The sequence below is a fragment of the Lissotriton helveticus genome, chromosome 7, assembly GCF_964261635.1.
Source record: "Lissotriton helveticus chromosome 7, aLisHel1.1, whole genome shotgun sequence".
In the NCBI taxonomy this organism is placed as follows: domain Eukaryota; kingdom Metazoa; phylum Chordata; class Amphibia; order Caudata; family Salamandridae; genus Lissotriton; species Lissotriton helveticus.
In genome coordinates, this window is record NC_136068.1 from 1,760,726,601 (window position 1) to 1,760,734,300 (window position 7,700).

Here is a 7,700-nt window from a genome sequence, read left to right on the forward strand (position 1 = left end):
GAGTGTAAGAAACATTTTTGCAATGAAAAATGAGACAAGATTAGACTTGGATTTGGGGGACTTCAAGGCATTACATGTATGAAATATATGGGATTTATTGATTGGATTGAAAGGTGTGGCAGAGCAGATCATTGGAGAAGAGATTTAGGGTCTATTTAGAGTTCAGAAGGACCTGGTTCTGATCTGATTTCTGTCAGAAACTCTAAATATGTGGTGGAGTCCATCAGATGAATTTTATCCTCCTTCTGGATAGCAATGTGGGGAAAAGTCTGCCGCAGGTTTCTAGTTCACATTTAGTCGATCCTCCTGAAACTAGAGGGTTGACAATTCCTTGCACCCTCTAAATGAGTAATTAGTGATTTTAGGGATCTTTGGATTGGATGGGGAAAAGGGAAGAAGTGTTGATGGAAGTAAGGGTATAGATTGATAAGGTTTGGTGAGGAAAAAGCAATTTGCAATGGGGACAAAAGGGTATTTAGAACCCATCACAGCATAGAGCTGGTGGAGCTGGTGATTCTGTCGGTGCTGAATGAACTCAGGCTCAGGGCCAACAGCAAGAAGCTGTGTGCCTTGATTCTACTAGACCTCACAGCGGTGTTCAACACAGTCAACCACACCCAACTCCTGGCACGAATCAGGGACTTGGGCAGTAGTGGGATGGTATATCAATCAATTGCTTCCTTCCTGACAGCCCAGACTCAAAAAATCCAGATGGGGGACTGCGTGTCCAATAAAGGGATATTAACCTGTGGAGTCCCACAATGGTCTGCACTATCCCCACTTATGTTCAATATCTATCTCAGACCATTGGTGGGCGCCATAGCCCGCATACTCTGCCAGATGTTTAACTACCCAGATGACTCACAATTAATTCTCCAAATTGACAAAACTTCTTAAGCCAACTCACACGTGCAAAATAACATCAGATACGTGGTCAACTGGATGACAGTTAATTCACTCAAAGTTAATCCATACAAAAGTGAGGTCCTTGCCATCTCCACAAGAAGCAACCTGTGGACTGACCACTTCTGGCCACCGGAGCTGGGCGCCACAACTACTCCAGTTCCAGGTGTTAAATGCTTAGGCAATAAATTAGACAACAAACTCACATTTTCTAATCAAGTGTCCTCTGTAGTTGGGACCTGCATGGGCCTGCTGAAACAGCTAAGGAAATTATCACCCCTCCTCTCTTTCTACACCCTGCGGACAGTATTGACTTCATTGATTGTGTTCCACCTAGACTATGACAACGCGCTATATATTGGACTACCTGGAAAGCTATTAGGCAAGCGGCAAGTAGCAATGAATGATGTAGCCAGGCTGATCTTCAAGACCTCTAGACGGGTCCGGGGCACACCTTTGTTCCAACAGCTACTCTGGCTCCCCGTCAAGCAGCGGGCCAGGTTCAAAGGCCTCTGCATTGCCCAAAATGCCCTTCACAGATAGGCTCCAATATACATCAAGGAGCGCCAGGAAAGATACTGCCCTGGACGTACCCTCCAGTCATCAGAGACAGGTGTTGGCCACCAACCTACTTGCTTGTATCAGTAACTCTGGGAAAGATCCTTTAAAGAGAATTAAACAATGGAGCAGGTGGACTGGTGTCCAACAAACGAAGAATGACACAACAGAGACCATTATAACTTTAATGAATTTGCTCGACCTTGACAAGCTTCTCACATTCTCCTTGAAGGCTATGATGATGTAGCAGGAAGTGATGAGCATGAATGGCAAAAGAAATGCAACTAGAAACCTGATTAGGAACAGGCACAGGTGGATTTGATCTCTTCTGGCTTGTACTTCTGGAGTTTTCCAGTCATCAGAAAATAAGTAATTGTTGGTGCATATGGTTTTATTCTTTTCATCTGGCCGCCTTAGTTCCTGAAAGGCCATGTATGGTGCACTTAACATGAAAGCTGCGCCCCAGATGGAATAGTAGATGATTGAAGCCCATCGGAGAGTTCTGTAACACCTGGCCAGACTGGGTGGACAACCAAGATGTACCGTTCCAGGCTAATGATGGTCAAGATGAACACTGAAGTGACATCAGCGTGTTCACCACTTTGCACATTGCTACGCCAAAAGGCCAGTGGAAATTAAACTAAACATAGCCTCCAAGGATTGGCATGATCATCGAGAAAGTCCAACTGGACAAAACCAAGCTGAAAAACTATATGGTGTTGAGTGTCTTCCTCATCCTGAATCCCAATGTCCACAGGAAGAGAGAGTTTCCAAAAATACAAATCAAAGAAGTGAAGAAAAAATCCATAGATGATGCCAAGTTCATTGTATTCTTGTCTTTCTCCTCATAAGACAAATTCATCGTATAGTAGGTCCTAATATGATGATCCATGATGCCGTGGGAGAGAGCAGGCACATCAGAAGAAGTAGACAGAAGGGGAAAATCTTAAGAAATGGAACAAAGCACATTTCTTCAAAATAGTTAAACTTGACTAATTTCTTCATGAAAACATGTTCAGCTCAGCCGCAACAAATAGACCATTCCTATTGTGACCTACTTATTACAAAGTTAAACCTTTAAGAAAATTCCACATCTCTAGAATTTGGCTCCAGAAGTGTGTTTTTTCTAACATCAAAGAAAAAACAGGCATTTATCAAGCACCCTCACAAAATATATAATGATCCAAGTAATAATCATAAGTTTGTAAAATATAGTTCATTGATAGGAGAAAGGCTTCCAAAATACGGATCCAGAGTCAAACGTTGGACTTCAAATCTTTTATTTCATAATCATTAAAATTATTTCCAGCTTGTCCTGCCGACACGTGTTTCGTCTCTTTGGAGACTTTTTCAAGGCTGGAAGTATAGAAAAGCTAAAATCAATATTTACATAACATACACAATACATATACAATATCAAAGGCAAAAATATATACATAGAAGTCTAACACAAACATGTATTTATCTAAAGGTGTATCCCACCTTACGGAGAAACCACAAGAACAAGAAAAGGAACTCGTAAGCATGTTAATAATCATACATTAAATAGTCTATTTAATGTATGATTATTAACATGCTTACGAGTGGAATGTAGTTTATTTGCTGAAGGAAACTGATTGAAAATGCATAGGGTGTGATGTAAAAAACACCCAAGGCCTCTTTTTTAAAATGTAACTGAAATGGCTCTAGTTTTCATAGGAAATTCTAAGAAGAGCATATAATCCACCAGCAGTATTTCACCCTTCATAGAGAAAATCTTGTGAAGGAAATTCAGTAGCTAGAATCTACTCAGTGTTTACAGATTTCTACAGAAATTATAGGTTATTTCTTAATCACCAAACTGTAATCACCGGGGAAGAGTTATATTCATTCGCTGCTTTGATGTTTCACATACAGTTCAAAGCAAAAGGAATTATAAATTCAAAACAAAAAGATTTATATAAGTAATAGTTACCGTATAATATGGAAACCTGCATTCCCTGAAAAAAATCCCATCACTCTAATAAATTAATGACATAGCCATGTATGTAGTCATATATATTCAACCTATCTAAACAAGTTTCATACATTCAGAAATCAAGCCTTGCGTGGGTCTGTTAGGATCAGGTAGGGGTCATATGTCAGAGCCATTGTGTCTCTACACCAAAGTAAGCCACCAAGTTTGTTGCCAGCCTCTCTGACCACCCCAGCTGTAAATTAACCATGCGTAGCCTGAGACCCATTTAATCATACGTGCACATACATTGCAGCCAATCTCATCACTACAATCACCTACCAAAACCGTGATCCCCACTGCATCAGTGAATCTTCATTACCTCCTTGTCTGACCTCCCCATCCCAGTCCTTACATACGTGCTGCGCCCGCTCCCCCCACAGACTGACTCAAGCAAAAACACTCCAGGCCACGCCCACATCCTACAGAACGTAAACACTAACGACACATCCAGAAATCCTGTAATCCAAAGTCAAATGAGATGAGGACAGGGAGGAAGGGATGGGAACCCGGACTCTGACGGAGACATCTTAGACTTGAAGTAATGACCTTTACCGGTAAGGAACCGCCCATTCACCCCAAACTCATCCATGTCTTCACTGTGCTAAGATTGCCTCACCAGCCACCTTTCATAAGCAAGTAACCATTTCTGAAAGGCAGTGTCGGTACCAAAAGATGCAACCCAACGTACTTAGTTAACACCTACCCCTAGTGCAAATGCTGCAATACAAAGCAACACAATCCAATGTATCTGCTGTATTGACCCCAAAGTGTAAACAGGTCTCTTGCAATGGTTTTTAAATTAGTTAGTGATGAAGGCTAATTACATTTGCGACCGAAAATCTTGTTAGGTGAACGACTACTGTCAATGGAAAATACATTATATGGTTCTAGAACTGTAGCATTTACTCTAGATGAGCTATCATACTGCTAGTACTTTTTACTGATGACAAATTCAAAACCGTGCCCTTTCTCTTAGCTTCAGCTGTCTTTCCCTCTGCTGGGGCTGTAATGAATGTTTGGCACCAGGGAAAATACCAGCATAGCACAGAGAGAAATGACAACAAATATAAATCACAGATGAAAGGGGCTGACCTGTAAAACTAATCATGTGCCAAAGGTGAAACACTGAACTCTGGGGCAGGATTAACAAGAAGGTGCCGCAGCATGGCACCGCAAGCCCCTTGGCTGCTCAATGCTGCGGCACTTCCAGAGCACAGGAATGCAACATATTTACAAGTATATGCCGCATTTCTGTGCTCTCACCTGCGCTGGCGCACAAACAGCTGCCATGCACTAGCGCAGGCACCCTTGCACCATGGTGCAAGAATGCCTGCGTCATGGGGAGATTGATTTTGTGCAGGAAGAGGCACCTTCCTGCACAGACACAATAATTACGGGCATTTTCCTCTTTCAATGCATGCTGTAGAATGCAACACCCATTAAAAAAGGAAAAAACAAGGAGAAATGAGAACATTTCTCCTCATTGCGCCTCGCTACACCACCCCTAGGGTCGCGTAGCAGCCTGGCGCATTTCAAGGTTTACGAATCCTCGTAAATCTGGAAATGTGTCTGGTTCCATCGGTGTTGCGTGGAAACACCCACTGCAATACCCATGGAACTCCCCTTTCACGCAAACTGCTGCGTGTAAAGGGGTCGTATTTACAAGGACAGGAACAGCCATGCACGGTGGCTTTTTCTGTCCTTGTAAATGTGGGGTAGTGCAATGTGCTGCCAGTGCATCACAAAACATGACCTACTGGCAGCGCAAGGGGCTTGTATGGTAGGGGTCTAAACTATCAACAGCGCATCACGTGGACGTTTCAAAGCCCCCAAGATACCAACACAGGTATCAAACTGTACCTGCAGGTGGGTCTTGTCCTTGTAGGTCCTTCTGACAATGTTTACTGCTTTACTTTCTGAAGAAAAGTGCGAGTCGCTTAACAATAAATACTACTTCTGTTTGTAAGAGGAATCTTTCCTTGCTCTGTATTTAAATGTGATGCAAATGGTTGAGGTAAATCTCTACCTCTCCTGAGGCAGCAGGTCAGCTCTGCTGATAAAGACTTGTTTGCACTATTTATGACAGAGCAGGCGTTGGTAATGTTCAAGGATGTACTTGTCTCGTTTGCACCCTCATTGTGGGTACTTGTTTCTGACCTTTAATCTACATTTCAAGTTTCCTGTCACGGTCTAGCCTAAGGGTGTTTTATGTAAGTGCTTCTTAACCTGTGGTCTGTGACGGCTAAGAAAAATACTAATAACAGATTAACAATGTATACATAAATATCATTTTAAAACCTTCTGGACATGTGAAATTGGAAGCCAAAAATTAAGTTAGTATCCTCAGATAGATTTTTGGGCGTTGTAGTATGGTTCACAAGTGGCCTCTTTGAATTTCGAAAAGCTCCAACCCTCATATAAATTTTTTTTTTATATTTGTATATTTGTTTGAGAATCAAATAGAATATGTCAAAATGTGTATATGGTTGATGAATGATTGGTTTTGCATGTTATGTGTATTACTTTGCATTTGAAATAATGGAGAATGCTTAACACGGGTTCCATAGCTTCCAATAATGACTCACTTTGAGATTTTTCCTTTGGCCCCATGATGTGCACATGTTGATCAGTGCAGTGGTAATCTCTCAAAGAAGGTGCAAATGTTGGTGGAAAAGTGGTCTGGCCCAAGCTCAACGTAATTTAATACATACATTTCATTGCAAATGTCGCCCTGGCATCAATCAGCATCATCCCATGGCACTCGAGGTGCAGACATTGTCATGCCACCGGTACAGGGTATGTAATCTGGTTTCAAGAATTTGGAGGAGGCTTGTTCCCCTACTGACTACCACTGCTGTTGTGTTACTTATTTGAAAAAAATAATTTGGTGTAAAATTTGAAAAAGAATGTGAGCAATATGTTTGAATTTAGAAAAGGATCATATAATGGAACCTGTATTTTCGTTCCTCCCACCTAGGGACCACCATATGTCCTTAAACATGAAAGGATTCCAGCTGGCACATTCATACATCTAATCTCCTATGTGTTTTACAAGGAAAAAAAAAACAGCCAGAACAAAAAAGGTGGGCGAATTGTTGTAGATTATTTAGGAGTCAATTATTTGATGAAGTAGCCACTGTACCTGAATTGCTGCATACAGACTTCGATAGCTAATACTAACAACATAATGAAAGTTGACGAATGACAATTGGAGAGTGGGATCTCAATAAAGTGTGCCCTGAATTGGGGAATGTCCCCTAGTCACTGCAATGTCCCCTCCTGGGGTTGTAAGTTTGTTCAAATACAACTTTAACACTTCATTTTCATTCATGAATATGCAATTTATTGTATTCCATTCAAGAGTTGAAATTCACTCTAACGCTCATTTCTTAGTGCAATCCTATGTGCTTAATAGTAACCACCTCCAATGCATTTCGGCTATAACTTAGCCTTCATCAGGGAGCTTTAATCTGTAAACGAATAAATGCTGTAAATACAAGAGGACTATGACAAACATAAAGTGTTGATCTCCTGTGACTTATACCTGAACCATGTGGATCATGCGTCCATGTCCATGCGTGTTTACTGAGTGATGGTTGCAGGAATCTATCCCAAGAAAAACGAAGGAATCGCTGGTGTGTAATACAGGTGGGTGGCAGCTAGGTCCATTTTCCCCCTTCCACTCTGACACCAGCCAGATGGCAGGCAAAAGGAAGGAATTGCAGCTGCAGGAGGTAGGGGAGCTATGGCAATGAGCCATCCTGGAGGATGGTTTAGCTAAATCTTGCTTCTGTGCTGAGACTTCAGCTATATTGAATTTTGGAAGAATAGTACTTTCTGGTAGACCATTGTGACACACTATGGAGATAAAGGTCATGCTCTGGGGTGTTGCCCTGCACCTCAATGGACAAGAATTTCCTCCATCTTGACCCCAGGGAACACTGAAGAAGTATCTTAGAGTGGCAGAGCCTCTCAGATCTGCTGCTTAAACCCACAGAAGGAGGGTCCATGCCTGAAGTTTGATTTGTACCAACTAGGCATTGCACTCTGACTGACTGCACCTGCTGCACAATCTGTTACTACATGCCTGTTGAACTAACCTGCTTCAAGAGGAATGAAGAGTGGACTCCCTGCAAGCTACAGGTTGATAAAGCTCAACTGGAACATCACAACAAAGAATCCCCAGCCTGGAGTTCGTCCAGTGGCTTTATAAGGGTTTTGTCCAAGTAGATTGTGGGAACTG

The 7,700-nt window shown here is 41.9% G+C and overlaps 1 pseudogene; it reads right to left on the bottom strand.

Moving 5' to 3' along the window:
• Positions 1-1,506: 1,506 nt before the first annotated feature.
• LOC144769692 (putative G-protein coupled receptor 33) lies at positions 1,507-2,353 on the bottom strand (annotated as a pseudogene).
• Between the last annotated feature and the right edge of the window lie 5,347 nt (positions 2,354-7,700).